Raw genomic sequence first — 8775 nt, 5'->3', positions numbered from 1 at the left:
TTCTGAATCATTACACTACTGCAAACACATCCAGACTCCTCTCCCGCCTCTGCCCTTGCCCCTACTCTAACCCCTTTTCTGCTCTGCCACCAGGGTGACCTTCTTAAATTCGGATCTGAGTCTGTCGCTGCCCAGATTAGAACACTTCACGAACCTCCACAACTTTCAGGAGGAGGTCATCTAGCACTGTTGAGGGAACCTCAAGCTGAGATTCAGGACATTGAGGCAGTTCAGCAGGAAGCAACATTTTATTGTGCCAGCACAGACCCAGCGGACTCATGTCCAAAGGCTGAGCCCTGAGAAAAAAGGGGTCTCTCCTTATAAACCCTTGCAAGCACGTTACAGAAGCAAAAAGCAAAGCTCAACCCACATGTGGTTGCATGTGACTTTATTGGCTATTTTATTTCCCCAGTGTTATGTGACTTTCACGTTTTAATTCTTTAAGTTTTATCTCTCTGCTTTGCCATCCCTTCCCCCTGCCTCATCAGAACACAGCCTGTCTGTTTCTTTTCTGGTCCTCCTGCCTGCTACATCATTCCCCCCTTTGACGCTCAGACCCAACTAGGGTCAAAGAGCATTATCTTGATTTAGAGGTTTGTATTTTCATAGTATTGTTACATGTGTGGCTGTTTTTCTTTTTATATTGGCCTCTATAATGGTTCTGATAGACTGCAATACCAGGGGAAGCAGGCAGGACAGTATTAAGCATGCTCCCAGGACAAGACCCATTGCCCCATCAGGGTTTTGAATCTGCCCAAGGCAGAGAGCCATCCTCCAAAGAGGTCATTGGAAGTCCATCTTTCCCAAGTCTGGACAGGGACATAGGCAAGCTTTTTCATTTTATCTGTGATTTTTTTATGACATTTTTTATCATCAATCTGTAAGCAACAGTTGTTCAGGTTTTTCCACAAACTCCTCCCTCAGAAGCCAACAAATAGTCTAAAGTCAAGCAGTTCTGATGCATAGCATGTGCATCTTAGTGCTTTGTTTTGCCAGCAAATTGAGAGCTCTTGTAGTTTCAACAACAGCCTGCAGCCTGATGATGTCATTGAGCATATATATAGGGGTGCGATAGCCCCAGGACCCATCTTCTGCCCAGGTGGCAGGACCATAGTACTGGATGGTTCACTCAGGAGGCCATTTATCATCTTTCCAATTGCCAATTTGTAAGGAATCCCGTTTTTGACTATTTAATCTTTATTTATATATGGGGACTTGTAGTTTTTCACCTTGTCTGAGGGGAAGCAGAAAAGAGGATGGTCTGATTGAGCCTAGCTCATAAGACCCAAACCAGCTACTAGGTAGCACTGTATAAACTTGCTTCCCACAGATCCAATATAGCCCCCTGGACGCCCACCAATCTATGTGTGCAGTAAGATTGTTCTATGCTTTCTGGAGATAAGAAAAGTTGGCCAGTGGGTGGGGCTGGGGTTCTGTGTGGTTTGGAGCTCCCCACCATTGGGACTCTTGGGCAGTGTCATTGTAAAGCTTTTGTCCTAAGCAAGTTAAATCCCCCACAGGAGTGGAGATACAGTAATTTCTGATGGTGGAAGTTTTTAAGAGCCAGATGTCTTTTCTGTGTTTTGAGAAGGAGTCTCATTAAAAGGCTCCTGTGGGTCCAGCTCCCTTGCTTCCCAAGGCCAATGGTCTCCCATGTTGGTCCCCCCAAAAACAAAGCACAAAGTGACATTCAGTGTCTGGGCTATAGATTTAGCCAGTGAGAGGAACAAGTTTTTAGCTTTTGCAGAGATGGAAAATTCACTCCTCATTTTCTCATAAAAGGAGTGACAAACTTGGTATGAGGAACTCTTATAGGTAACGGTTACTACTTTGAGGTGTATCAGAGTCCCATGGTCAAGGCCCTTTCCATCTATCCTTATACCAATTACATGTTCCCGTGTCCAATCAGATGGCTTAAGTACAGTGAAATTTACAGGATTACAGGTACCAAGAGTGCAGTTTGGGGCAGCTGTCCCCTTGTGAAGGAGGGATGCATGTTTTGCCCTTTGCCACGTGGCCCATGAAACACAACTCCAGTAAGGACAATACTAAGAGCCCGCATCATCACATGGCCAAGAGTTGTCTCCCCAGCACATATACTTTTTATTGGATGTGTAGGCTCTCTGCCAAGTTAGGCCCCCACAGCCACAGCCTGTACCTCCACATCCACCTTGGTCTATGGCCGCACATGCATCAAAGAGCATTGACACTGGTTCATCAGGGCTAAACACCTGGGTGCAGCTGACGAGGCTCCCAGGGTTGCGGACGCTCTGGATCTCTGACCATTGCTCCTGGGGGCAGTAGGTGGGTTGAAGCAGATATGCTGATTACCATGGGAGCACACTAGATAGGTGGTATGGTTGTGAGTGCATGACCTGACGACAGACTTGCATAGGAATAGTAAGTATAGAAAAGCAAAGTCCTGGTGACAACACTTTCTGCCTGAGTAGTATGCATACATAGGTCACAGGAGGAGGGTTCTGGGACCATGAATAGAGACCATATCAGTAACAATAAACAGTAATTATGCATCGTGCCCAAAAGAGATAGAAGAGAGCTAATAAAAGCCTTTTACAATAAATCTAGTCGGCAGGGGTGGTTTCTGCCAAACGTATGGTGAAGACTAGGGTGAGAACTACAGCAGCAGGTACAGACAAGGGGTGACAGTACATTACAGTGAGATAACTGGTGTAGAAAACAGTCTGTCCCATTGGAGAGTTGACTCCTCAAGCTTCAGCTGTGTGTAGATTAGTCAGCTTCCAGGGGTAACTAGAGCAGTTCTTGGTCCCCTGTTGTTTCCTGAGAAGTGGAGTCCTGCCAAGGGAGGGCGCTCAGGTTCTGGAGGGTGATCCTACATGGTGAGGCTGGATCAGGGATGCACTCCCACTCAAGAGAAACTGGCTTGACTGGACTGTGGAGGATCCAAGGAGCAATCTCTGCTACTTTAACTACGCTGGGATAGACAAGACAACAACAAAAGGGCCCCTCTAATGGGGTTTTAATGGTTGAACATTTTATTCTTTTACCCAGACAGTATCTTTTGGGTTTTTTTCTTTTTCTCCTTTTTAACTGAGTAGAATTACCTTAGCAATAATATACTATCAGTATATATGTGTAAGAAAACTCATTGTTTTAAAAAGTTAAAACTACCACCTTTAAGTATCAAAGGACATGTTTAGAGCCAGTAAAAATAGTCATTTTGTCTCTATTTAAGTAGAAGACCCTGTCTAAAAAATATGAGTTTGTATCTGACTTTAATGCCAGATGGCCACACAGCTGTAAGTACTACTTCCTCAATCCTCTTGGTCTTGATTATTTTTGAGAGATGTGGCATGAGTGACTCCATTTGAACTTTGATGGCATTCCCCCCTTGTCTTCAAACTGTTTGTCTCTGAGCAGTCTTTTTTGAAGATTTATCTCCCATCCAAGTACTAATCAGGCCCAACCTTGCTTAGCTTCTGAGACCAGACGAGATTGGGCACGATTAGGGTGGTCATTTTCTTTCTTCATCATGAGGATTTGTTCTTTCCTGGATTTTGTTTGGGTGGTTGGTTTTGGTCCCACATCGGGGGGTGGAAATAATGAGCAAATCAGGTGGGAGTCAGTGCCAACCAGACCCTTTTGGCCAAATTTAAGCAACAAAGAGGACTCATGAAATCTCCTTCTCCCCTGGCTCCTGATACAGAGCAAGCGTTTGGTAAATGGCCAATGGAGGTATGAGTGCTGTCCCTCACAGCCACTATGGCTCCTCTCTGCAATACACACTCCCAATCTTCTGCCCCCAACCCCGAACCTTCTGAAAACCATTCCATTCTATGGAACCAGCTCTCTCTGGTGTCACCAGTAACTTCATTCTTGCCAATGCCAGTGTTTTGGGGGATGGGCCAATTTAAGTCCCCACTCCTCAGAAGGATTCTTCTGAGGGAAGGAGACACTCCACCAGTCTCTCCCTGCCCTGAAGGAGGAGATGAGACTGATGGGGAGGCTCTGGGCAGGCACCGCTTAGCCTTCTCTGTGGCTCCCACATCCCCAACAGCATGGCCTCATGAGGACAAGCCCCCTCCTGTGCTTTCCTCCCGCTGATGACCTACCAGCGCAGGGTAGATGAGATGAGATGCGATGAGATGTGGGCAAGGTCTGTTCAGGAAGCAACAGGAGAGGAACATGAAGATCTTTCTGGCCTCAGCTGCAAATGACATTCTCGGGTCCATGGCTGGAATTTGGAGCCCTGCTTGATTTTTTTTTTTTTTTTCCAGAACTCTAAAAGGAAAAAGGTACAAATAATCAGCACCCTCCAAAACCCCAACACTCCAGTCTCTGCCTTCTTGGCCCCTCGGTTACCATCTACACCACTGGTCATTCCTCAGGGGGATGTGGTCAGGAACAAACCACTTTTTGTGTCCCCAACCTCTGACCACCAAAACCACTATTGTGTCCTAGTGAAAGTCAGACAAAGAAGCACCATGGTACTCCCAGATGGCAGAACATACAGAGGTCACTGGAAGGTGGCACACACAGAGGGCATGGAAGCTCTGAGCCCCTTGCCCTATGCATTTCTTTTTGGGGTATTTTGTTTGTTTGTTTGTTTGGGTTTGGGGTTTTGTTGTTTTGGTTGGGGACATTGTCTGTTGGTGGTGGTTTAAAGAGACTCAGGGTGGTCTCGAATTCCTGGGCTCAAGCCACCTTGTCTCAGTCTCTCAAGTAACTGGGACTACAGTATGCACCACCATGCCCAACTGTGCATCTCTCCATCTGCATCCTTTGTAATTAACAATAAAGTGAAGCAAAGGAGAATGGAAGAAGTAGAGAGTCTTGAAAGTATAAAAGAAGAATGGGTTTGTGAAATAGGGTCTGACAAATCACACATAGTGATAATCAACAGATTGTGAATATTTCATGGACCATCTTTTTTGAGGAAGCTCAGAATGCTGGTGCCAAAGCCTTGTTCCCCACTGAACAGAAAAACAGCTAGATGTAAGCATGAAATTATGGGAAAGTGGGTTCACAGTCAACAATGATCTCAGAAGTTATTCCACTTATATAAATCCACAGTTTGTTAGCACCATCAAAAAGGGAGAACTGGCAGGCATAATGATACATACCTGTAATCCCAGCACTCAAGAGCTTGAGAGGAAGGATTCAAAGTTCGAGGCCAGCCTAGGCTGCATAGAGGCCATGGCTCAAAAAAAAAAAAATGGGGAGGGAGAATTACTTTCAGAATCACACAGAATTTTTCATAAAGAGAAAGTGGATGTTACAGCCAAAGATAAGAAAAATGAAGTATGAAGCCAGGTATGGTGGTGCACACCTGTAATACCAGCTACTCAGGAAGTAGAGACAGGAGGATTACAGTTCGAGGTCTGTCCAGGCAAAAGTTATCGAGACCCTATCTCAAAAATAAGATGGGGCCTCCTTGGTGCTTACCACAGGCTGTGTTCTTATGCTGACCGTACAGAAAGAGAAGGCAAAGTATACCTAGCCCATGTGTACCTCAGCCCAGGCCCTGTGCCTGGTCTGTATTGTGAATGGGGGACATGGGGGGATAAAAATAAGATGGAGTATATGCATGCATTAAAAAATCAAAACGAACCCCTTTATACAATTAATATATAAAACAAATGTGTAATATTAATAAATGCATAATATTATACTCACATGATTATATTATACAATACTATGTGTTATATATCATAATACATTATAATATTAGTTATTGTAACTTAGATACAATCGAAATGCAGAAAGGGTCTGTTTTATCCACAGCTATGGTTAAACCTTAAAATGCTCTTGGTTTTCATTCTATAGTGGCAAGAATGTTAATTTGGCTACAGTATCTAAGATGGGTGGGGTTTTTTTGTTTGGGTTTTGTTGTTTGTTTGTTTGCAGTGCTGGGGTTTGAACCCAGGGCCTCACACATGCTATGCAAGCAACTCTGCCACTGAACCACACCACAGACTGAATTTGCACTAAGAATGAAATTGTGAAAAAAAAATGAAATTGTGTAGTTTGGTATGATATCAATATTAACCTCTCTATTCACATTTTTACACTTTTTTTTTTTTTTTGCGTTACTGGGGTTTGAACTCAGGGACTAAACCTTGAGCCCCTCCACCAGCCCTTTTTCGTGATGGGTTTTTTTGAGATAGGGGCTCTCAAAATATTTGCCCAGGCTGGCTTTGAACCAGGATCTTCCTGATCTCTGCCTCCTAAGTAGCTAGGACTGCAGGCATCAGTCAACCACCAGCGCCTGGCTAACATTTCTTTCTTTCTTTTTTTTTTTTTTTTGTAGTACTGGGACTTGAACTCAGGGCCTACATCTTGAGCCACTCCACCAGCTCTTTGTGTGTGTGTGTGTGTGTGTGTGTGTGTGTGTGTGTGTGTGTTAGGTATTTTCAAGATAGGGTCTCATGAACTGTTTGCCTGGGCTGGCTTTGAACCTCAATCTTCCTGATCTCTGCCTCTGGAGTAGCTAGGATTACAGGTGTGAGCCACTGGTGCCCAGCACATTTCTACACTTTCTAAAAGAATAATTGTTTTAATTCTTTTCTCTCCTTTCAATTTTATTTCCTTTCAACATAGGGACATGTTTTTAGATAACATCTGGGGCTAGCCATTCATTTTCTACCATTCACTTAGAACCTAATACCTGTGTTGCCAAATTACTAATTAACCAATATTTTTTAATGTGCCCCATAAAATATGGTTTTCTATGCCACACATTCAAGTAAACTGTGTATACACTCAAGGATTATTATTAAATTCTGGTGTCAACAAGAAAAACATATTTTGTTGCCTAGGCTAAAACCAGTTAGATTTCAATATTTCACTGTCAGATAAAATCTCCTTGCCTAAAAAAAATAGCCAAACATGGTAGCGCACATCTGTAATCCCAGCTACTAAGCAGGCAAAGATTGGGAGAATCATGGCTCAAGGCCAGCCTGAGAAAAAGTTATCTAGACCCCAGTTCAATCCATAAACTGGGAGTGGTGGCTTACATCTGTAGCCACCCAGCTACTATTAGGGAAGCAAAGGTAAGAGGATCTCAGTCTGAGACTGGCCCTAGGCAAAAATGCAAGACCCTCCTTAAAAAAAAAAAAAACTAATTAAAGCAAAAAAGGGCTGGGACATGGTTCAAGTGGTCGAGCCTGCCTCACAAGCCTGCGGCTTTGAGTACAAACCCCAGTACCACCAAAAGAGATGGAGCAGAAGAGGGAAAAAAAAAAAAAAGGAGCATAACCACTTTCTAGACCATTTCCCTATACTGTTTGATGTCAAAATTGGGGACTTGCCAGCCCAGCTTAGTGGTACACACCTGTAATCCCCGAACTGGGGAGGCAAGAGCAGTAAAATTGTGAGTTCAAAGTCAGCCTGGGCTCATAGCAAGTTCCAGGCTAGACTGGGTTATATAGTGAGACCCCTTGTTCAAAAAAAAAACAATTGGGATCTGCCTCCCCAACCGCCACTCCTTAGAGATAGTCAGTGTACAGGGCCCCTACTTCCTAAATTCTGACACCTGGTGCCTGAATCAAGAGCTCGGGATTCTTCTACCCTGGCTGCCAACTCCTCGTGGACTCCCACAGTTAGAGCTGGCTGCCATCCCAGGAAATACATGGGCCTGGGTGTCAGGCAGACTTGAGTCTGAAGCCAGACTCCACTACTTGCCAAAACAGAGGGCCAAGAATGGACAGTGTCACTTGGTAAAACCGGTGCTAACAAGAATTCACATAAATCAGAGTGATTAACAATCTTCCCAGAAACACCCAACTTGAAAAATGTGTTCTGATGTGTTCTAACAAACTCAGAGAGCCTCCTAAATCCCAGAAAGGCAGCTTCAGATAAAGAAAGGTGACTCAGGAGAGGGAGCAGTGGTTTTGAAAATTACAGGGTATTGCTCATGAGGAAGTAATTTAAAGAAAAACATTTCAAGAGATCAAACATGTAATACTAAGAAACAGTTGATGCAGAAGAGTTTAAGACTTTGAGTTCTGGATTTGAATCTTTACCCCACCATATTTTAATTCTATTAATCAAGATCTTTCAGTATTAGATAAGCTCAATTCAAGCTCACTCAAACAAACAAAAAAAGAGTGTTGTGTTACATAGCATAAGATCACTCTGATAACTCATAGGATCCATGAATCAGCCTTGAGGGGCCAAAATAGACAGCACAACACTATTCATTTTTTTTTCCTTTTTCTTTTATTATTCATATGTGCATACAAGGCTTGGTTCATTTCTCCCCCCTGCCCCCACCCCCTCCCTTACCACCCACTCCACCCCCTCCCTCTCCCCCCCACCCCCTCAATACCCAGCAGAAACTATTTTGCCCTTATTTCTAATTTTGTTGTAGAGAGAGTATAAGCAACAATAGGAAGGAACAGGGTTTTTGCTGGTTGAGATAAGGATAGCTATACAGGGCATTGACTCACATTGATTTCCTGTGCGTGGGTGTTACCTTCTAGGTTAATTCTTTTTGATCTAACCTTTTCTCTAGTACCTGTTCCCCTTTTCTTATTGGCCTCAGTTGCTTTTAAGGTATCTGCTTTAGTTTCTCTGCGTTAAGGGCAACAAATGCTAGCTAATTTTTTAGGTGTCTTACCTATCCTCACCCCTCCCTTGTGTGCTCTCGCTTTTATCATGTGCTCATAGTCCAATCCCCTTGTTGTGTTTACCATCACCCATCCGTCCATCCATCCGTCCATCCATCCTTCTCTTATGCTGTTTGGCTCTCTTTGTATATTGGTTTCACTCTTACTGTGGCAAAGCAGGGCCCCT

General features: G+C 43.8%; 1 long non-coding RNA gene and 1 other non-coding gene across 2 annotated transcripts; one reads left to right on the top strand and one right to left on the bottom strand.

Moving 5' to 3' along the window:
* Positions 1-229: 229 nt before the first annotated feature.
* Positions 230-8240, bottom strand: LOC141413912 (uncharacterized). The gene is made up of 2 exons (XR_012438933.1): positions 4092-8240; positions 230-2953 (listed from the first exon to the last, which is right to left on the bottom strand). It is a non-coding gene; the product is annotated as an uncharacterized lncRNA (long non-coding RNA).
* On the top strand, positions 5407-5538 carry LOC141414485 (small nucleolar RNA SNORA51). Its single transcript, XR_012439512.1, has one exon. It is a non-coding gene; the product is annotated as a small nucleolar RNA SNORA51 (small nucleolar RNA).
* Positions 8241-8775: the final 535 nt, after the last annotated feature.

Source organism: Castor canadensis, chromosome 11 (genome assembly GCF_047511655.1).
Source record: "Castor canadensis chromosome 11, mCasCan1.hap1v2, whole genome shotgun sequence".
Taxonomy (NCBI): domain Eukaryota; kingdom Metazoa; phylum Chordata; class Mammalia; order Rodentia; family Castoridae; genus Castor; species Castor canadensis.
Note: the sequence above shows the minus strand (reverse complement) of the source record. Positions and strands in the feature narration are given on the sequence as shown.